The sequence below is a fragment of the Pyxicephalus adspersus genome, chromosome Z (genome assembly GCF_032062135.1).
Source record: "Pyxicephalus adspersus chromosome Z, UCB_Pads_2.0, whole genome shotgun sequence".
Taxonomy (NCBI): Eukaryota; Metazoa; Chordata; class Amphibia; order Anura; family Pyxicephalidae; genus Pyxicephalus; species Pyxicephalus adspersus.
Window position 1 is genome coordinate 74,912,659 of NC_092871.1, and position 23,301 is coordinate 74,935,959.

Consider the following 23,301-nt stretch of genomic DNA (forward strand, 5'->3'; position numbering starts at 1 on the left):
ATGGTGTTAGATTGGGGGACTGGTGTCTGACGAGTACTGCTGCTAGGCCAGGGCTCTATAGAAGTAGTTGAAAACCACTTTGTGCACATATTTACATGCGGATGCGGGTTGCAATTTATTGTGGTGCAGTTCCTAATAGTGACTAGTCACTTTTGGCAATTACATTGCTTTTATTCCTCTGGAGAAAGAACCACACCTCAACAGCATGACAAAGGGATTGTCAGGGTGGAGGATGCCAACAGCGTGGTTTTCAACCACAAGTCTGAATGTTTAACTCTAGCAAACACATGTGTTTAAATGAAATTGGTTTTAAAACAGTTTAAACAGTTTGAAAACAGTTTAAAGTTTAGGCATTACTGATTAGGTATGTTATGTTGACCCTAGTGTTACATAAAAAAGCTAATAAAAAAAAATTGAATAATGGATAAATAATAGTATTGCTCCGTTGCTAGGTTTACTCTCTTTACATTGAAAATTTTATATTTTATCAATCCTAAATTGGTTTAGTATTATGACAATCTATAAACCCAAATAGCAGTAGAATCTGACAGGATTCTAACCTTTTCCAATTATATCTAAAACTATTAAGAAATTAAAGAAAGCCACACACCAAAACAAAATATGGTAAAGCAAGACATTAAAATAATCAACTTAATTAAAGCCCCTCTTTGAACATTTTTTCAGCTCTGGATACAATACATCCAATTTAGCCTGGAGCTGTACCCATAGGTCCCCTGCTTCTCCACAGTATATCCTTAGTCTTTTGCACTTAATGATGCATAGCACCATTCTGCATCATCCTTTAGCCCCCAACTGCAATTCAGTGTTGGGGATTCCAGAATGGAGTCATCTGGAGATTCGCAAGTAGTCATGGCTAAAATGGTGCTTATTGAAGACCTTAAACTTAGTGCACACATAATGTAGGTAACACATGACAGTGGTCAAAAGCACTTATCAAACACATTTAACAGTCAGAAGCAGTATGAACAAGAGTTTATTAAAGGAATGCTCCAACACTTCTTAAAAAATTGGTAAAGAAACAAAAACTACTCAAATGTACCCTAAACCTCCCTTCTTTTCCATCATACCTTCAACATTACTGTGTGTGATAAACATTTCAGCAGCAGCAGCAGCTATCAGGAGCTCAGTTCATACTGACATTGGCCAAACTTACAATTCCTATGAACTCTTTCACTATACACTCTGTATGGGCAGCAGCACTTTTTTACAGGAATCAGTGTGTGCATGAAAAGTGAGAAACTGTGGTGTGACAGATATGCTAGGCTCCGTAATGAGCAGATAGGACTGAGAACATTTGTGGGAATGTCAGTGAAGCAAAGGTACTATGTTATCAGCTAAAACAGGGAGTCAGAAGCACACCTGGTTTTTGCAGATGCACATGAAAACTGTAATTTCAACATTTTTAAAGGGAAACACATGGGGCAATGCACGGGTATTACAAAGATGTAGTAAACATTTTTGGAATAATTGCTCAATTGTAAAGTTTCAAAACACCCTTCTTCAAATGTATATGACATGATATGATGGAATGTTAAACTCTCTAAAGATGGGGATATATATATCTTCTTAAGTAGGACAAATACTTGCATTGTCTGATAGGCTTTATGTTATTTTTATAAGTATACCTCTGACTTTTATTTGTGCTGAATGTCATATAAAGTAAAAACTAACATTAAAAAAAAATCTACTGGTCTTTTGTGGTACTCTGTGATCACAATTAGTCTTGACCTGGTTTCTTGTCTTGATCCCATTCTTTGGGGTTGGTTTTCTAAAGGAAAATATTTTAATACACATGGAAAAGTGAATTATTCCTTTTTTGCAAGTTATTTTCACCTAACTTTGTAAATAAAATTAGTTCAGAAATGGAAGTTCTGCTATCCTCAGCCATCTAATCATATAAAAAAAAAAAAAAAAGGAAAGGCTCTGCTCCTGTTCATCCACATGTTGTACCACAACACATCAGTAGCCTGCAGAGTGGGTCAGTATAGGGCTACACAAGTAACACGAATGTGAAACTATAACACAAAACAGTACGATGCAAGTTAACTACATCACATAGTCCTTTGTCAACACAGGCGATCTTCTGACAAGAAGACTGGCATTCCATATACATCCATCAGACAGTTCATAGGTGTAAGGTCTTCATTGCCTTATCACTCTAAGCGGATTAGAGAATTTGGATTGTCCCTGTTTCAGTACTTCAGGTTTCCTAACTCTAACTAGAGATCCAGGCTGAAAGTAAACTTCTCTAGCAATGCATTTAAGATCAGTATATGCCTTTCTTTTATCTTGTTGAACTCTAACAGTCTTAGCAACTGATGATCTCAGAGGCACTGGACGCTGTGGAAGTGCACAATATTTCTCTCTCACAGGAGAGATTCAAACTCAGAAGATACAAATTGGGGCCCATTGTCTGACACCAGTTCCTGTGGGTTACATTCCCTGCTGAAGACTGTGGAGAAAAAAAATGAATAACAGTAGCAGAGGTGACATTTGAAAAAAAGGCAATTTCTGGCCATTTACTGTAGTATTCCATTAATGTTATAGCAAAGCGACAGTCCATAGGGGCAGCTGAAAAAGGACCCAAGATATAAATAGCAAGCTTTTCCCAAGCAGAATCAGGGAATGGCACTGGCTGAAGTGGTGGCGTATGGGTTACAGCAGATATGTCATGACTCTGACAAGTAACACAGGACAGAATTGCAGTTAGAATTTGGGCATCCATGCCTGGCCACCAGTACAATTCACGTAGTCGTTGCTTTGTGCGTACAATTCCTTGGTGACTCTCATGAGCATGTTGTATAAGGAGCTCTCTCAAAGACTCTGGAACCAGCAAACGATGAGATCCATGGACAACATAATCATCAACTCAGGACAATTCATATCTAATCGTGTAGGAAGGTTGTAGGACAGGGCTCAGTTTTTGTTTTTGTTTTGTAGAATGTCTCTTAATTGTGTTTGTACGGGGCATGAAACACAAGCTTGTTTGAACTCAGATGCCATAACTGCATCATCATCAGTGAATGCCACAACTTCAACATCCTCATCCTGTACACTAGGAGCTGCAGGTAAGGGCAACCGTGACAAACAATCAGCTGCAACATTCTGCAAACCTGGTTTGTATTGTATAGTGTAGTTGAAGTTAAGTAGTCTTGCTGACCATCTGGCGATACGTATATCTGCTTGTCCCAATCCCTTTGTGGTTAGCAGTGTGGGTAAAGGGCTTTGGTCAGTCCGCAACATAAACTGTCAACCCCACAGGTATGTTATCTATTTTTCTGTAGCCCAAACACCTGCTGGGGCTTCTTTTTCAGCAGTAAAATATTTACGTTCTGCCTCTGAAAGTGTTCTGGATGCAAAAGCGACAGTTTTCTCTACCCGATCTGCTTTGCATTGTGTAAGGACAGCACCTAGGCCATAGTCTGAAGCATAATTGGTAACAATAGTAGGTAGAGAAGGATCAAACAATGCTAATGCTGGACTGTTGGTGATGAGCTGCTTAACAGTGTCAAATCTATGCTGAGCAGTTTCTGACCAGACCAAGCTGGTATTTCCTCGTAGCAAAGCTCTCATCGGTTCCACAACTGAGGCATAATTGGGAATACATTTTGAAGTAAGGCCTAAGAAAGAACGCAGGGTCTGGAAATCAGATGGCGCAGGTGCCTGTTTCACAGTTGTCACATGGTCAGGATCCGGCAATAGTCCCTGTTGTGATATAATGTGACCCAGAAATGACAGTTGGGTTTGTCTAAAACAGCATTTAGAAGTATTCAGTTTCATTCCTACAGATTCAATGCGATTCAAAACAATGTGAAGGTACTTGTCATGAAGATCCAGAGTTTGGCCTCATACAATGATGTCATCCAGATAACACTGTACACCCGGTACATTACTGAGAATTAAACACATCAGTCTTTGAAAACAACTAGGTGCAGAAGCTAGGCCAGAAGGTACAAATTTAGGATGGAACAAACCTTCATGAGTAATAAAAGCAGTGAGATCTCCACTTTCCTCATCCAGCAAGGTTTGATGATATGTGCATTGAAAATCAAAAGTAGAAAGGAAGTTAGTTCTGAAAATACTTCCTCAACATGTGGCAAGGGGTGACTATCAATAACAGCTTTATTTGGTTCATGAAGGTCAACACAAGGTCTTTTACCTCCTTTTTTCTTCATGGTCACCACAATAGGAGAAACCCATTCTGATGCATCAATTTTCTCAATCACATTTTGCTCTAGTAGTTTTTTTAGTTCTTCAAAAACAGCTTCTCTGTCAGAGAAAGGTAAACGCCTTATCTTCTGACGCACTGGTTGTACATCTGGGCGCACTTTAATTTTGTCTACAAAGTTCTTTGCACAGCCCATGTGCTGTAGTGACAACACATGCGTTGTCAGTTTGTGATGAAACACTGGACACTGGTTGCAGGTTAGAATATGAAGCTGTTGTGATACAGCCATCCACTAATTGTGGATTTATTGCAGTGAAAAGATCTCTCCCCAGTATAGCTGAATCTTTCTTAACAATGAAGAATTCAGCTTGCACACTAGTTGATTGAACTGTAATAGTCACTGACAGGCAACCAAGCACAGGATTAGGGTCTCTTAGATAACTCACCAGCTTCAAAGTACGCACAGTAAATGATGTATTTGCAAAGTACTGTAAGTAGATATCCTCAGGTAGTATAGAAAAAGCAGAACCTGTATCAAGAATCAGGGTAATAGAATGGCTCTGATTAGTAGTAGCAATAGTAACAGTGCATATAACTTTATCTGGACTGAAAACGTCATTTTTATCCACACTTAAGACAGTAACTTCTGGAGAAGTAACTTCCTGAACCTGTCTAGCAGAATTACGGCAGATTTTTGCAAAGTGTCTGATTTTCCTTCATTTGCGGCATTGTACGTCCTTTGCAGGGCATGCAGCATAGTTAGCCATGTGCTGTGTGGAACCACACCTGAAGCATTACTTGTTTTGTGTATGTACTGCTCTGCACTGCAGTCCAGGCACATTTTTTGTCACACCCTTGTATTGACTGAGTGTTTGTCTCAGGAAAAGTAGATTCTGAATTCACAGCCTGTACAGTACCAGTAGTCCCCTGGAAGATGATTTTTCCCTCTGCCACAGCAGTTTCACTTTGACTTGAAATTGTAAAAGCCTTTGCAAGGGTTAAATCGTGTTCTAAAAGTAATCTCTCTTTAATACAGGCTGAATTTGTTTTTTCCACAAGTTGATCTCTTATCATTTCCTCTGCTAAAGCACCAAAATCACAGGTACCAACCAGCTCTCTCAATGCTGCAATATAGAGTATTGTGGATTCGCCAGCATGCTGTGCATGTTGCCGGAATTTGTATCCTTCTGCAACCACATTTACTTTAGGCACAAAGAAGTTCTTTAGCGCAGTGAGAGCTGAATCATAAGATTCATCTGTTACAGGTAAAGTTTCGAACATACACTGTCCTTCCGCTTCCAGGCAGCGAATAAAGCACGTTTTCTAGCATCAGGCAAGGACTACTGATTAGCAGCAAGTATGTAATTCTCCAAAATCTGAATGCAAGCAGTAAAATTAAGTTTTCAGTAGGCTCACCCAGGTTTGGAAGAAAAGATGCAGGTTGCTGTAGCGACAGAAGAGACATCTTTGTCACCAATTTTGTTGTGTCCAGTAATCAAGGAGGCAGGGTAACTTAAACCAGGTTTATTTACAGGATTCACCATCTATATACATGACCAGTGTGTGTAGTACATCTTCAGAGCCGAGAAAGACAGGAACCAACAACAACACCAATATAGATTGTCTTAAGGTGTAAAGAACTAGAAAAGTGACATCTACAGGCCAGAAGGATGAACACCACACTGACTACTGATTTTTAGTTACTGAAAGCAAACTAGAAAGTTAAATTTGGGAGCATCATACAAGTAAATAAATAAATGTTTAGCAGACAACACAGGCTCCCATATCTGCATGCACCTCAAACTGGGCATCTGCTTAAAAATGTAAAAAGTAGAGAATCAATTCCAGGGGAAAAGGTTCACTACATTACTACTGTAGTAGTTGCCAAGCTAAATAGATTATCTGAGTATGGGGAAGGAAAAAGTGGCTTTTTGTGGCAAACTCGTATTGTTAAAATTATATAAAATCTTTTATTTAGAATGATTTGCCAAAAAAGTATAGTACATAAAAAACATAAATTCCATACCAAATAACATTTTATCTCCCCTAATGGGAGTTATTAAACTTGTAGTTACAATGTGGATATTGGGCTTCTTATACAATAGTTAGTCCAATCAAAGTAGTAATTGTGACAGAGTGTTCCTAATATGTCAGGGAAAGTGTTAGAATGGCTTCAGGGAAAAGAAAGTGTGTGTATAGGTTTTTAGGAAGAAACCAGGGACTTTAGGGCTCTGGAGACGACCAAGGGAGTTAAAAGGTGGGTTCCTTGGCCCAACCCAACCCTGATTTGAGATATATCCACCTGCACTCAGGTGCAAGGAGGGAGAATTGATCAGCAAGAGGCTGAGGGAAGTGATCAGCAAGAGGCTGAGAATGGATTCAGAGTTGGTTCCAGGCTGAGAGAGAGCCAGAGTGGATTACAGGCTGAGAGAGAGCCAGAGTGTTCCAGGATGAGAAACAGCCAGAGAATTCTAGGCTGAGAGAGAGCCAGATTGCTCCAGGCTGAGAAGGAGCCAGAGTGTTCCAGGCTGAGTGAGAGCCAGAGGGTTCCAGAAAAGCCAGCGGCCCAACAGTACTACAAAGTTAACAAAGAGTTAATAGTACTGATATAGTGTATGTGTTAGTAAGAGAGGGCACCTAAATGAGGTAGCCAGAGGTCCAGCCGGGCTTCTGTTTATTGTTTTGTTGTGAAGTGCTGGAGATTGTGCTGTAACACTTGCTTAAACAAATAAAAACTGCTGGTATTTTTGACTTTTGGAATTCTGCTGCCTCTATTCTGCCTGTAAGAATCCCGTTACCATGAGCAACCCCCAGTAATATACCACATAATGGTAAATACAATGTATAGTAATGCATCTTAAACTAACTTACTTGGTGTATTGACCATGGAAACAAGACAATGTGTATTTTCTATTGGTTCCAGATGAATAAAGCAATTAGAGTAAAAGCTAAATAGTTTAGAGACCCTAATAATAAAGAAAAGATTTACATGAGGGAAATACAAAACAATGTCAGTGCATGTTCCAATAGGAAAGCACTACTATGGGTGCTGTTACTTGCTTCCTACATTGGAGACCCAGCTTTTCCAAGCTTTTGGAGTTCCACAGCACTGGCTGACATATTTAGTAAAAAAATATCCAATACTTTGCCCCTGGATTGGCTTATGGCAGTGCCATCAAGTTGGTACCCAACACGAAGTCAGGTATACATTTGCTTTCTTCATATGAAATATATAAGGTGAATTTGGAAAGAATGTTTATTCGGAAGTTAATTCAGAACTCTATGCTCTTGCATATATGTCAGAATGAACCTTAAGCCAAACTTGAGAAATGTCTCTTCAAACTCACTTATACTTATTTTGTTTCTGTCCAGGGTCACTGCATGAATCCAGATAAAGTATCTGCAATCCTAAACTAGCCACAAACACAGGGCCTAAACCCCATAAAGATATATGTATGCATCCAATTAAAAAGAGAAAGAGTCAGACAGTAGGGTTTTTGTGGCCAAAAAATAAAGTTTTTTATTATTAGCTATACAGCAGTATCATAAAGTACATATATATAATAAACATGTTAATAGTTCTGAACATGTTTACATACCAAAACATAGTATCAATACATGATTACACGACTAACAAGTATCTCTTGTAGATGTTACATAGAATTCATGTTTACACTGGTATTGTGGATTAGGATCCAGTAATTAGTAGGTGCTGATTGTATTGTAGATATGGGCGTTCTCCATGGTGGGAAAATTCAGTGTTAGGATCATAATACCCGATGCCTTTCGCCCTAATAGGTTTCTTTAGAGGTATAATTCATAAACCATAATCATAGAGTTTCTTTATACAGAGAATGAATTGTTAGGTCTATGGAAGGATTGATCATGGTCAGGTTGTTTGTATAGCGTACTTGACTGCTGCAAAGTTTCGAATGAATATATAATATGCCTGCCAACTGCTGTTTTCAAAGGGTTAACCACCTCGTGAACCGTCCTGGGCCAATTGGTGGTGATAGCCTAGTATTTGATAAGTTGTGGCATCTTTTGTAGTGGGGAATTTACCTTATTACCACTTACTGTATGTGGATAAGGCTTCATCTCTGATCTCCTAGTTTCAAGGGATTTGCCCATCAATTGCACTGTCATTTATCAGTTTTTTCCTCATCTCTTTAAGTGGATTTCTATTGGCCTCTAAACTGGCTCCGATATCCCAAAAAAGGGGGTTCTTCCCTCTCAAATTGTGTATTTGTCAAAGGAACATTGTTCACATTTTTTTATATAGGTAGGTAATTTAAACCGTCCAAAGCATTAGGATCTGCCAGAGCAAAGACATTTTTGCATATCTGTGCTCCTTTTTTATTAATTCTAGTGTACAACCTCTCTGGAACTTAGTGGCATTATGTTGGACCCTCTGTGTTTATGGCACCAGCCTCTAGATTCACCAGCACACCACACAGGGGGTGATGAACTTTGGGAAGTGGTGCCCAGGTTGCAGGCCTTTCACACTTCAGAGCTGTTGACAGCTGACTGTTGCTGAGCTAGAGTGTGGTACAGAATCAATGCAGAAGCATAATCAAAAAGGCAGTGGTCAGGACAGGCAAAAATCAGGTTAGTCCAAACAGAGCCGAGATCAGATAAAAGACAGACAAGGTGCAGTATCAATATGTGAAGACAAGTCATAGTTGAAGATAGTCTGGATAGTTAGTAATAGGTACTGGAGACAATCATGGAAACCTGGAGAACAGACGGTAACTTCCTTATATAGGGAAAATCACGTGACCAAGTAGACAATGTGACAAGCAATACTTACCACTAGAGGGAGTGCTACCACTGGGGTTCCTCAGGTATACTGTACTATAAAGGATATTATTCCTTTGAGGCAAGGAGACTGCAAGGAATCACAGTCACAAGCCAAGAACCAGGATATTTAGAAACAGAGCTGCTGGCTGCAGATGGATTCAAGGTAAGAAGAAAAAAATTATATTATTATTTGTGGCTAAAAAATATGTTGATGGGCAGTTATACCTTGCTGTTTGACCATAATAGTGTGTTTGAAACTCTCTAACTCATATGGTGAACCTTTCTGTGGTTTGCAGTGTACTGCTAGATAAAATAAGTCTTTCGAATGACAGTATATAAACAGTATAGCATATACTGTTTATATTCTATATATAGTATATAAACAACCTTATATTTGGAACCAACTCTAACAGATCACAACAACTAGGGTCATATTTTTTTTACAACATTCTCCACTACATTTAGGGGATTAGCAGCAAAAAACAGGATAGTAGCTTGCCACTCCACAGAAGAGACAGGCGCACAATTAAACAATTTAAACATATGTCGACTTTAGAGCTTTCAAAAACATTTTACTGCCTCAAAAAGATTTTAGCTTAGCTAAACCCTTCCAAAAAGCTAATCTTTAAATTAGACGTGTGGAAGTTGCTAAAAGGTGGATGGGTGTCTTTACCTCAAATCTACCAAATTCATATACCGTATTTTTCGGACCATAAGACGCACTTTTTTTCCTCCTAAAGTGGGGGGAAAATCAGGGTGCGTCTTATGGTCCGAATGCAGAGGTACAGGGGCATATTTTTTTACTTAAATCAATTTTTTTTTTCTTGTTTTCCCTTGTGCGGAAAACCTGGTGCGTCTTATAGTCCGGAGCGTCTTATGGTCCGAAAAATACGGTATATATCCCATTCATAAAGGGATAGATGTATTCCCCATGCAGTATAGAATTAAAACAAAAAGTCACCAGAAACAAATTTATCAACAAAACAAACCCTTGGCATGTCTCTTTTGTCAATTAGCTCTACCTCCTGATGTCTTTTTGTTTTTCAGTGTATGTCTTCTTTAAGAACTACCACTATACATTTTATGTGTTTCTAAGATGTGGGTGATATGGCAATAATCTATTCCTATAATATTTAATAGCTATACATATTTTAATTAGAAGTTTTATTTCGAAGCGTTGTGGTTTCTTGTTATTATGACACACTGAAATTGATTGAGACTACTTGATATCTTGCACACAGTATTATTGGATTTCCAGTAGATCCCTTAGGCTCTTCTCTTGCTAATTTGTAATCATATCTTAATTGTTTTTGTATCTTATTTTAATGTCCTTACCACATTAAGTAAAATGGCACAAGGGACAGTACACTACAATGCATATAGATGACAAATCCCCATTCCCAAAACTCTACTAACTCAATTTGCTGAGCACAGTGCCTGAGAGATATCAGCTGCCAAAGATTGCAAGACAATAAACACACACACAGTATATAAATTTAGAGGCAAATTTTATTTGTTTTATTTAAAACATATCTATTGGCTATTTTTTCTGTACGTAGAAACACCTTCATAAGAAAAAAAACATTTTGTAATTCAAATTTCAATGACCAGCTATTCAATAATTTGTTACATGTATGTTAGAATGGGAACATTATCAGGTTTCTGTACACTAGAAATAATATTTTTTTATTCATTGTGAGTTTTTCCACTTGAATGTGATCTATAAAAAATCCCTGTAAAGCATTTTTTGTCTAAACTTGTATATTGGAGAAAAGTCAGGGGGCTTTATTTATAAAACAGGGATGTGAACATTCCCTCAAACATTCCCTCTTCCAGGTCCATGTGTTTTAACAGGATAGATTAAGGGAATGCCAGATTCCCAGTTTGGTAAATAGAGCCCAAAGAGTGTTAGTTTTGCTGTAGCAGTCAGAAAATCTGGGGTGCACTTTATTTCTTTTTTATAAATGTATTAGACCCTATGCAAAAATGTTGGAACAATATTTTGGTAAGAAAATAACGTAGAAGTAGAATTAGAGAGTTCCTATGCCTTTCTATAATATTCAAAATATTTTCAAAAGGACAAAAAGAAAGAGGTTCCAGCTCCAGGGTTTTTAGGTGCAAAAATTACTTATATATTGATACATATTTGGTTTCATACATAAATATCATACATATATCATTGAACATATATCCAGTCAGGTTATAGTTTCACCAGATTGGAGTATATATACTAGACATAAAGTTCTAGCTATATTACAGTAGCTAACCATGTTAGTCTGTGATCCCGACACGTTTCGCCTCACTAGGCTTTTTCAGGGGAGTGTATTGGTACAAAGACTGTACGGTCTACATATAGGTTCAGAGGAAAAAACAAAGCAAAAATAAAATATACAACAATACAGTGATGTTCATAGTGTGATTACAATAAAATTGTTTGGTATGATTATTTTGTGGTGAGTAGTACATTTGGAAAGCTAGTTACAATAGGTGCAAGTATTTAGTGTGCATGTAGATAAAACATCAATATGTATTGTGACAGAGTGTCCCAAAAACTCAGGGAAAGTGTATAAAGGCTCCAGGGAAAGAGTATGTCAATATGTTTGATGGGTTTTAAGGAAGAAACCAGGGTTTTAGGGCCCTGGAGCCAGCCAAGGGAGTGAAAGGGTGGGTTCCTTGGCCCAAGCCTGATTTGGGATGTATCCACCTACACTCAGGTGCAAGGAGGAGGAGATTTGATCAGCAAAAGGCTGAGAGAGAGCCAGTATGGATTCCAGGCTGAGAGAAGGCCAGAGTGGATTCCAGGCTAAGAGAGAGCCTGAGTGTTCCAGGCTGAGAGAGAGGCAGAGGGTTCCAAGCTGAGAGAAACCCAGAGGGTTCCAGGAAAGCCAGCTGTGAAACAAGACTTAAGTTGTGAGTTTACCAATACTGATATAGTGTGTTTTAGTAAGAGAGGGCACCTAAATGAGGTAGCCAGAGGCCCAGCCAGGCTACTGTTTATTGGTTTTGTTGTGAAGTGATGGAAAGTATGCTGTAACACTTGCCTGAACAAATAAAAACTGCTGTTATTTTGGACTTTTGGATTCTGCTGCCTCCAATCTGCCCTGTTACCATTAGCAACCCCCAGTGATAACCACAGTATATATTGGTATATATATTAATACATTTTAAAGCCTATTCATAATGTATAACAATCTAATTGTTATATAATCCATACCATTTTACATGTGATGAGTAGTGCTGGTGTTCGAATTCGGGTTGTCCTTATATTCGACCCGAATATGGCTGTTTCGAATTTGGATAGACCTGACCCGAAAAAAACGAGATTCGACTTCAAAAATTTGTATAAAAAATTTAAAAAAAGTGTTATAAAAAAAAAAATTAATTTTAAAATAACTTATTGAGTGTTTATTTAACTAATTTAGATAGAGAAACTCTATCCAAGAAGACATACTACTAGTACAGTGGGGCAACAGCAATCAGGACCGCTGTTGCAGCCCTGTAGTATGTGTTCCCTGGATAGGGTTTCTCTATCCAAGAACACAGGACTCCCTGTGTTCTTGGATAAAGAAACTCTATCCAAGAACACATACAACTAGTAAGGGGCTGCAAGAGCAATCATATTGCTCTTGCAGACCTTAATAGTCCCTAAAAATAAGCCAAATTCCCCCACCATTGACTTCAATGGTGTTCGAATTCTGCATTCGATCACCCAAACAATAGTGATCCAATAGTGAGATATTCGACCAGCACTAGTGATAAGTAATTAGGAATGATATGCATATATGTATGTATAGAAAGGATGCCTAGGGCATACTTTCATTTGAATAGTTGAAAACAAAAAGTGTGAAAGGTCACCTTTTTCTAGGGATGTAACTAAGATGATTCGCTGCTTACATACTAATAAAAATCAAAAGGATATAGTTATTTTGAGCCTTCAATGGTAAACTGATAATATGTCCATAGGTAATATGTATATACATACCAATTAGATGCAAGGGAATAATTACAGGTAAGTAAGAGATAGTGCCAATCGTATCCTTATGCCTTGCTGAAAAACTGAGGATCCTTTTCAAAATAGAAAAATATTGCAGTAGTGGATACCTGGTGTTTCCAGTACCTGTTATGTATTTGAGCCTATTATTACTAATTTTGACAGGTATCATTCATTGGTAAAATTGCTAATTTTGAAAAAGTTTTTTAAATTGCAGTAAATATTATATTTTGATATTTGATCCTGTTTAAAATAACAGGATGTTGTCAATATAGCATTTACAAATTGGAATATGCTTCCTGTAGGTCAGGGATAGGCAAACTCCGGCCTTTAGGCCAGATATGGCCTAGCCAGTAATCCATTCAGGCATAACGCCCCCCTGGCCGACCTGGCCTAATCCCAGCCAGCAGGGGTTGCATGCGGCTCTTGAGCCTTCTTGTTATGCCTCCCTTCCCTATTTCCTGCGGCCGGTGTTAGGAATTCCGCCGTCAGGGTAAGGGGACATTCCCTCGTCTCCGTATGGAGGAAAGGGATTTCCCTTCAGGGGAGTTCCTGGTGGGGGCGGAGCCATCAGTCAGGGACTCGAGAGAGATTCAGGCCTAGTGTGCCTTCTTGACCTCCTAAAATGGCCTAGTAGCCAAAATGGTTTGCTGCCCCCTGCTGTAGGTGTTAGTTTGAGAATCTGGAAAAAGATTGTTCTCTCATTCTCCTAATCTCCAATTAACGTACGACGGTGCTCATTGCGTACCTCTTGCAACGCCTTGGGTTTGTAAGTATGTTGCCATCAAAGGTAAAAATATTTCTATTAAAGATTTATGTGAGTAATTAATTTTTTTTTATATATCTGGCAATTGTCATATACGAATAGTTTTTTTTACATGTTATGATTAAAACGTTCCTGTCACAGCTCCACAAGGTCAAGTGGTGGACCCACTGTGTCACCAACCCTGTGGGTGGAGATGTGCAGGGGGTGCAGGGTCCAAGTAGTAGCTGCTAACAAGCTGGAACCAAAATATAGTGCAAAATGGAAATCCAAGAGAGTAGTCAGACGAGCCAAAAGGTCAGGGCAGGCAGTGAACAGGGTTGGTCAGGAAACAGGCAAAAGGTCAGGGCAGATAGTGAACAAGAGTAGTCAGGAAACAAGCCTGGTTCAGTACACGAAGAATCTGGAACAGGAGAAACAAACAACAGGAACCTAGAAGCAGAGCCAAAGGAACTCCTTGTTCAGGCAACTTCCTGTTGCCAGGTCACTTGCTTAAAAAGTGAATGTCAGGTGATTGGCGTGGATCAAGTGAGCCGCAGATATCAATCCAACCAGCAGAGGGAGTGCTGTTGCTGAGATAATGTCAGGTGTGTTATTCAGATGTTTGCCAGCAGAGGGAGAGCATCTGCAGAATACTCTTCTGGTTCTCTGAGGCAGCTGACAGAGAATCACCTGACTTGGAACTGGAAGTTTGCAGAGTGATAGATCCAGAGGCAGAGATGGTGCTGGCAGCAGGGGACTGCATGGAGGGTGAGCAAGAAGGAGGCACAGATGACCTGGACCTGTGGGGATCTGTTACAGTACCTCCCCTCTTAGGGCCCCGCTCCCCCAAACCCACCTGGGTTTGTCGGGAAACCTGGCATGGAGTTCCTTGAGTAGGCGGGAGGCATGGAGGTCTTTTAGAGCAACCTAGGAACGTTCCTCTGGACCATAGCCCTTCCAATGAACCAGGTACTGTAGACAACCTCAGGGAAGTCTGGGGCAACAGAAACAGGGCCAGGAGGGATGTATTTCTCAGAGAATCTGTTAAGAACAACAGGTTTAAGCAGCGAAACATGAAATGCGTTATGGCTCCTAAGGGATAGAGGCAGTATCAACTTGTAAGTGACAGGGTTGACCTGGGACAAGACAGGAAACAGACCGATAATGCGAGGTGCAAACTTGAGAAAGGGCACTCGCAACTGAATATACTTGATGGAAAGGTTTTGTCACTGGGGGACAACTGGGGAGCAGGAGCTCTCTTCTTGTCAGCCCATCTTTTTGTAGCATGCAGAGGAATGTAGCAAGTCTTCTTTGGCTTTTTTCCAAACCTGCTGGAAGTGAGTAGCCGCAGCGGCAGGGCAGGATTGCGGGGATGAAGAGCGGAAACAATAAAAAAGGGAGACAGACCTGTGGATTCGCTGACGCGATTGTTGTGGGCAAGTTCAGCCCATTGCAGGAGTTCCGACCAGTCATCCTGCTGGGAGTTGGTAAAAATACGCAAATATTGTTCAAGCACAAATAGTAGTGAAATCATTGAAGATGGAAGGTCGGTGACGAAGTCCATGGAGATGTGTGACTAGGATTGTTCCGGAGTGGGAAGCAGAATTAACGGGCCTGAGGGAAGCTTCTGTGGCACCTTGTGTCAGGCACATTCGGTATATGTGGCCACAAAGTCCCTCACATCTTGCTTCAGGTCCGGCCACCAGTACCTATGGCTAATCATTTCAAAGGTCCTCCCTTTCCTGTGATACCCAGCAAACCTAGAGGAATGCCTCCATCGAAGGACCAACGGACGCCGGCTTTTTTGAACAAGGGTCTTTCCTGGTGGAACTCGAAGCAGCTGGACTGGGGCTTGGGTCACAATTTGAGCCTGGTCTATGATGAAGGCTGGTTCCACTTCCGGATTTTCCCCTCTCGAAAGAACGAGAAAGGGCGTCTGCCTTTACATTTTTGGGACCTGGTCGATAGGGGAGTACGAAATTGAACCTTGAGAAAAACAGAGCCCAGCAAGCTTGACGGGGGTTCAAACGTTGTGCAGTATGAAGATACTGTAAATTCTTATAGTCTGTAAAATCGGTCACAGGTTGGTGAGCTCCCTCCAGCAAATGGCGCCATCCTTCAAGGTCAAGCTTGACAGCAAGAAGCTCCATGTCTCTTATGGCATAATTTTTCTCAGCTGGAGATAATTTTTTAGAATAGAACCCACAGGTCCTTAACTTGCCGGAAGCATTCTTCTAAGACAGCACAGCACCAAGGCTTTTGGAAAGATGGAGCCAATTTAATGGGGCACCAGACTTTCTGGGTTTCCCGAGCCTGCTCCTGTAAGCAAGTGTCAATCCGGACACAAATGGACACCAGGTCATCAAGGGTAGGTGGAAGATCACGGCCAGCAAGCTCGTCTTTATTATGGCCTGCAAACCCCTGCCAGAAAACCGCCACTAGAGCGTCATTGTTCCATTCTACATCAGAGGCCAAGGTTCGGAATCTGACAGCATATAACGTAACAGCTTATAACGTAACAGGGTAGATTTTTTTGATGGGCAGAGTGCTTTATGTTCTGACGATGCCTTAGCGATGAAATTTTAAGGGGTGTTAGCCACAGGTGTCCCTCATTTGCAGCTTTAATTTTGTTCACCTGTACCCCCCAATCTTGAGTAATTGGGGTTCAGGTGCTAGAAGCCTCCAGCATTGTGTAACAGGGTAGATTATTTTGATGGGCAGAGTTCTTTATTTTCTGACGATGCCTTAGCGATTCAATTCCCCATTCCAGAGGAATTGGGGTTCAAAGGAGGGGGATGTCATTGTACACACCCATTTGTACACGCCCCGTGGTAGATTTATTTCACTGGTAGATTTCTTTCATTAGAACACCGGATAGGGAATCCCCGTCCTCCGCAGTGCCTTGGGAGGAAGGGGATCCCCCATCAGAGATCTCCCCGCGGCAGCCGAAGGGAGCCACAACAAGGAGGCTGAAGAGCCGCATGCGGCTCCGGAGCCGCAGGTTGCAGACCCCTGGCCTAGGTGGGTAAGGCTTTTCTACAAGGTAAGTTAATCTTCCTCCCCAAGCGTAAGCAAGTCACTATGTCCCACTACCTTCAAGCTCAACATAACCTTAGGCAGGTGCAGCACCCCAACGTACCCTCAGAGTACCACAAATATGGTAACAAGTCTGGCACAATGTTGGCTAATCTTGTCTGTCCTGGCCATAGAATGGTCCACATTCCCTCCCTACGTACTTCCACGGGGGACAGTATCACTGACCCCAAACATATCAACCATCTTTTGGCACAATATTACCAGAATCTATATTCACCCTGTGTGGCTAACCAACAGGCTGGGGACTCCTTTCTGTCAAAGGTGAAGATGCCTCAGTTGCAGACCGTCGCAATGCCCAGATTACAGCACCAGAGATTTTGGCGACCATATCTGACCTGATGAATGGCAAGGTCCCCAACCCAGATGGCTTCACGGCTGAATTTTTCAAAATTGTTCAGGGACAATATAGTGGAGGATTTGTGTGCAATTTATGCTACAATATGGGAACGGGGTTGTTGTTTTCTGTCAGGCCAAGAAGCATATATAAGGGTGCTGTTAAAAAAGGAATCCCTATAATCCTGACTCATACCAACCTATTTCACTGATAAACACAGATGCAAAAATTGTTTTCAAGACTTTTGCAGATAGGCTGGCCAAACTCCTTCTCTCTCGTCTTTCACCTTCTCAGGTGTGTTTTGTTAAGGATAGGGTGGAAGTAACTAATATTCCCAAGGCATTGATGGTGTTGGAGGTAGCTAAATTCCACCATTCATGGCTTTTCACAGTTGAACATATTGGATTACAGGGCCCCTTTACCAGATACCATATACCAGGCACCTACTGCCAGGGTAGTCACACCTGTTTTTTGTCCAGACCTATTGCTCTTCACAGAGGTACTAGACAGGGCTGCCCCTATCCCCTCCTATTTTTAATCTGGCATTGGAGCCCTTGGTATGTTATATGGATCAAAATCCACTCCTACTAGGTATTCCACTGCACAATTATGAAATAGGCACCACCTTTTTTGCGGATGATATTTTTAGTTTTACAGCAAATCCACAGCTTGATAGTGCCAACATACAAACCATACTTACCAGATATGGAGGTTTCTCAGGTCTCAGAATCAACTTCCGCAAAAGTGAATTCTCCCCTTATCCATATCTGCCTCCAGAGCCTGGTACAAACGAATCCCTTTTAAAAAAGCCAGGGATACCATAACATACCTAGGTATAGACATTGGTAGAGAACCATTATCCCTCTATAAATTAAACTATCCACCAATAATAGCCAAAATTCAAAAATGTACCCCTTTTGTTTCTGGGTCAATGTCATCTTTTGAAAATGATGTCCTTTTCCAAGCTGCTTCTTCTTCTCCAAGCTGCTGATTCTAATGTTTGATTAGAACGTGCAATGGTGTATCCCTGGGACTTACGCGCCCTTCTACATTGTAAGCTATCCTCTCTCCTAGCTCCATTAAGACATAACATTCTGATTCAAGATACCGTGGCAACCTGGAGGGAAATTAGGCAGAGGCACAAGTTACCTAAAGGTCTGTCTAAATATTTACCCATCTGCAGCAAACCTATGTCCCCCTATGTTCCCACAGGCCCAAGATCATGCTGCTTTTGAGATGTGGAGGAGTAAAGGTCTGAAAGGGTCATGGATCATATAAACCAGCCCCAATAAAATGTCTATATCTGAGCTTTGCAGGGCCTATTACCTAATTGGGCATTACACCCCCTGTACTACAGTCAATTAATGACTTATCTATGCTTTGTAATAACAAACCCATCAGTAGTTTTACAATCAAATGATTTTGACACTCTCTTGAAGCTCTCTACCAAGGATATTTCTAAAATATATGCCTAACTTTTATCTGTCTTCACAAAACCACTATCTACTTTTGACCTTAAATTGTGGTAAAGACCAGGACATAGTGGACAATATCATGCAAGGGTATCAGATGGTCAAAAAATGTATGATCAATATGGGATATGGAGAGAATCACAACTCATGATTATGCACAGAGCATACAAAGTGTTTTGGCCTTCTGCCAGTGGGCACCGGACCAGGGAATGGCATTTACAGTGCCCTAAATGAGATAGCTTATCCACACCTCTGTCCCACCATTTGTGGTATTGTCCACATATTGCTGATTTTTGGCAACAGATACTTACTTTGCCTAAGCTACCCAAGCCTGGATAGGCATTTGCCTTCTTGCAGCTACACGCCCTATTATGAATACCTAGATTGAACCCCAACCTCCAACAGTCGAACAAGTATTTTCCTCCTTGAAAACTATTTTTTACAGGGAGATGCTGGAAGCCCAGACACAGGAGATAACTATACATCTCGCTTCCTGCAACAATGGTATAAATTTGTGATTCATATCTTTGCAGTCTTTCCAGAAAAAACTATGATTATTGACCATTTTATATTGCCTCCTGGTATAAATGGCTAACAAGGCATCTGCCCTATTTCCTTTCAAATAATATTTATTGTTTGTTGTGAACCCAACATAGCTGCTTCTCCACCTGGTTGTTTAAGCAAAGTTCTAGCCTAATCCTTGCTACCTCCAGTTGCTTGAGCAGGGCAGCTGCAGGTGTGTGTTTTGCCTCATGGTACTCCTGTCTTGCTAATCTTTTCCTCCTCCTGGAGCAACGGCCCGAGGCAGGGTGCAGGCTTAGTTGCATGGAAAATTGAGTGCGCCAAAGATGATGGTGAGGAGCCCTAGGAATCAGTAGGCCTGGTGAGCCCCAGATACTAAGGGCATAATTTAGCATTCTCCGGAGTGATGATGACGTGTGTTTCCTCTTTGTATGTGAAGGTAAGTTTGAATGGGAAACCCCATCTGTACCATATGTGATTTTGTTGTAGAATTAGCAGCCACAGTTAAAGTTCCTGCCGTTTTTTGGATTGAGGAGGTTGCCAGATCTGCAAAGACCTAGTTTTCATGGACCTGAAACTGAAGCATCGATTTTTCTCTGGTGGCCTGCATGACACAATCCTTGGTCATATGGTATTAAAAGGTGACAACTATATCGTGCAGCCACCTATTTGCTTGCCATTTACGTGCTTTTTGGATGCAGTCCATCCCCAATTTTTCTACTGGGAGCACCACTACTGTCTATTTATCTTGTGCCTGTCCAGCTGGGTAGTGCGGTCATAGAGCTCCCCAATATCTTTGGATAAGTGATCCACCAGTTTCCAGTATTTAGTGACAAATGCTGTGGGGGGCATCTGTTGCAGCTATCAAAGAAAGCAGGTGTCCCACTCTGATCTGTTTGTTCTGGCTCAGAGGATGGGACGAGAGCAGGGGAGCTGTGCAGAAGGGGATCTGTCTCACCTGGAGTCTGATCCACACCCTCACTGTTTGCAGGACTCCTCAGCACCATCTTGGAGGCCGCACGCTGCAGCGCAGCCCTCTGGTCTGCCGTGCTCACACATTTATGGAGGGCGCGGAGATCACATGCAAACTCCCGGCATCTGCTGTTACTTCTTACTATGTGATTGCTACCACTAGGTGATGTTGATGAAAAAGTAAATTAAACCTCTCTAAACTTACTCTAAACTTCACTTAGATGTTGATTTTAGGGGGTTTATGTATGCCTGACATCTCCTATTACCACAGGGCAGTGCAAATAACTGAACTAGGTCAGAACACACTCCCAAATCCCAGACCGCAATGGACTGACTTGGAAGCCCTCTCATGCCCCACCATACCGATAAAAATCTTTGGATGTGCATTCCTGCAACTAAATGTTCAATGCCTACCATATCCCTCAACACCTCACTCATAGAAGCAAACTATAAAGTGTTGATTTGCTGGTATATGCCGCCTGTTCGGATCCACAAGCTAAATTCAAATATCTCCCTTCTATGTTACAGAGGGTGAGGCCAGATGGGCACTCTGTACCATGCTTGGGGGGCTGCCCCAGGTTCCAGAGATTCTGGATTTGGATTTAAAATCTCATCTATTCGGTTACACAAACCAATATTCCAAAATAAGTGTTCCCTTAATTCTCTTAATTGGGAGATTCTATACCTAAGCAGACATCTCGATTGATTGCTTATATCTTCCCAGTTATCTTCCCATTATTATTGCTTGCTATTGGAAAGTCAACATCATACCCCTTGACTTTATTAAACATAAACTTCTTTGGATAATGACTAACAACAAACTGACTTGCACCCTGAAGAATAATCTGCAAACATTTTACAAGACCTGGGATCCCATTTAATCCCTACTGGATTGCATTTAACACCTTCTTTTTCCCCTCCTTCCAGTCTCTTTCCTACTTCTTTTCTCCTTATTAACTCCCCCCTTCTTGTTTTCTTTCTCCTTCTTCCCCTGCCTTGACAAATCCCCTACCCTTGTGAAACCTGTTGAATTGAACATGTATAAGACCATGAATATAACATACAATTGATTTGCAGCTGTACCTGCTGTTTTTATTCATGATTGTCATTATGTTATTGTGTTACATTGTAATGTGGTTTTAAGTTTTTTGCATAACATATTAAAGTTTGCTGGCATTTTAATGATGTGGTGTATAATATGATGCCTTAAAAGTCCTATAACTATTATTTACCTTCTAGCTTGGCCTTTCCAAACCCTTTTATCTCTAAAGGGCCCTTGAAATTATGTTCAGTCTCTGGGAAATCTGTGCTAAAACCAATTTTTGGGGTCATCAGTGGAAAAAATCTCCCTAAGTTGGTGGCCAGTGGACATTTGTGGCTAAATTGCCACCCTTATGGAAAACTTAAAAGTTTATTAATATTATGCAGCTGGCCCTTTCACATGGCTTTGGCCCTATACATATGTAGGCATAATAAAATATGGTGAGTCAGTCAAAAAAACTCCAGAAACCTTTGCAGAAACTCTGTGGTTCCATGAAGACTAGTTTAAAAAATAACTGCTCTATCTCCAACGGAAGTGTGCAGAAAACTAGTCCTTCCTGCCACCTACCCAATCAACGGGGACTGCCAGCACACTGAAGGTGCAGAGCTAAATTAGCAGCAGCAAATTAGTCATATTTAGTTTATTTTTCCATTAGCCTGATTTAAAGTGGACAATTCAAAACCATTTTGTTTTTCTGAACTTTATGAAATTTACCTTTCCATGCTATTTGCTCCACTGCTACTGTGAATCATCATTGTCTATAAAAGTAATATAATGTTGAATGCACAGATAATAGAAAACCCCCTATTCTTGTCAGTTGGAACCTAAATAATACAGAAATTCTGCAATGTCCCTTGCCCCAAAGAAGAAACGGGACCAAATAAATTCAAGTCTTTACAAGAAAAGGATCCTGTCTAGAATGTACTCCTGTCTCCTAATTGGTACCCTAGATGTTGACACTGCATCGGTCTGTTGATTAATCAGCCTTCATCTGTGTCTGAAGTGCTGCCTCTCAGACAAATCAAGTCAAATTTAGAACTAAGAGAAGCATTACTAAGTTCTTTCTTAGTCCCATGTATCACAAGCTAAGAGGAAGTCTGGGGCAAATCACTTCACCCACCACCTGATGGGGTATACTTCACCCAACCACCTCTTTGGGGTATACTTTTCCCAAGTGACAAATCTGTTAGTTCTGTATTAATTTAAATTGTAATAATCATGTCAATTTGATGTGTGTTTATTCAAGTGTACTTTAGTTATTTATAAGCACAGCTTTAATGAAGGTTTAATGTTTTGCCAAATATGTTAAAAATGTCAATAATACCAGTGTGTAAATAAATATTTATTATTATTATTGAGTATTTATATAGCACCAACATATTACGCAGCTCTTTACAAAGTCTATGGTCATGTTTATGTAAAAAGGGATTTTCATTTTAGCATAATAAAGAAGTTAATAATATACAAAAGTTCCCTATAAATGAATAATCAGGAAATTTCATATTCAAACATGGCAACAAGGGAATTTCATGCAAGTTGTTTTTTGCTACAATCAGACATAATTATCCCAATTAAGTACAACAAGTATTATATATATTTAACATGATAATCACCCTCTTAAACAATCAGTTGCTCACTTTAATATGTCCATTGGTTATAATAATGAAGAGATTTTATTAAACAGGGAATTGGAACTATGTTATCTACCATCAAATGATATCACTGTGACATACATGTTTGTTTCCTAAGCTGAACAGGCATGTTTTAAACCCTCAGTGAAAATATAAACTGCTAATTATTACCATTTATTAGAAATTACATGCTCTTAAATAAATCTAGTTTATTTAGAATGCAAATCCATAGCTATGCTAATAGGGTATGTGGTAGCATTTTAAATAGAAGACATGTGTGGGCCTAAGCAGGCTTTTTACTCTGCTCAAAAAACAGACACTGACATCACATATCAGAACTTGACAACAGAAATATTCGAGTTGAAAATCTGTATTGATATACATTTTGTAATTGATTTAGAACAAAATTACCTAGAACAGTGTTCGTCCTAGAACAGTGTTTCTCAACCTTTTTAACACAGGGTAACCACTTAATATAACATTCAGGTCTCAGGGAAACCCTGCTAT

At 40.3% G+C, this 23,301-nt stretch overlaps 1 long non-coding RNA gene across 1 annotated transcript in view; it reads left to right on the forward strand.

Moving 5' to 3' along the window:
* LOC140343015 (uncharacterized) overlaps positions 1-23,301 on the forward strand; it is a 79,279-nt gene that overhangs the window by 18,194 nt on the left and 37,784 nt on the right. The window lies entirely within an intron of this gene.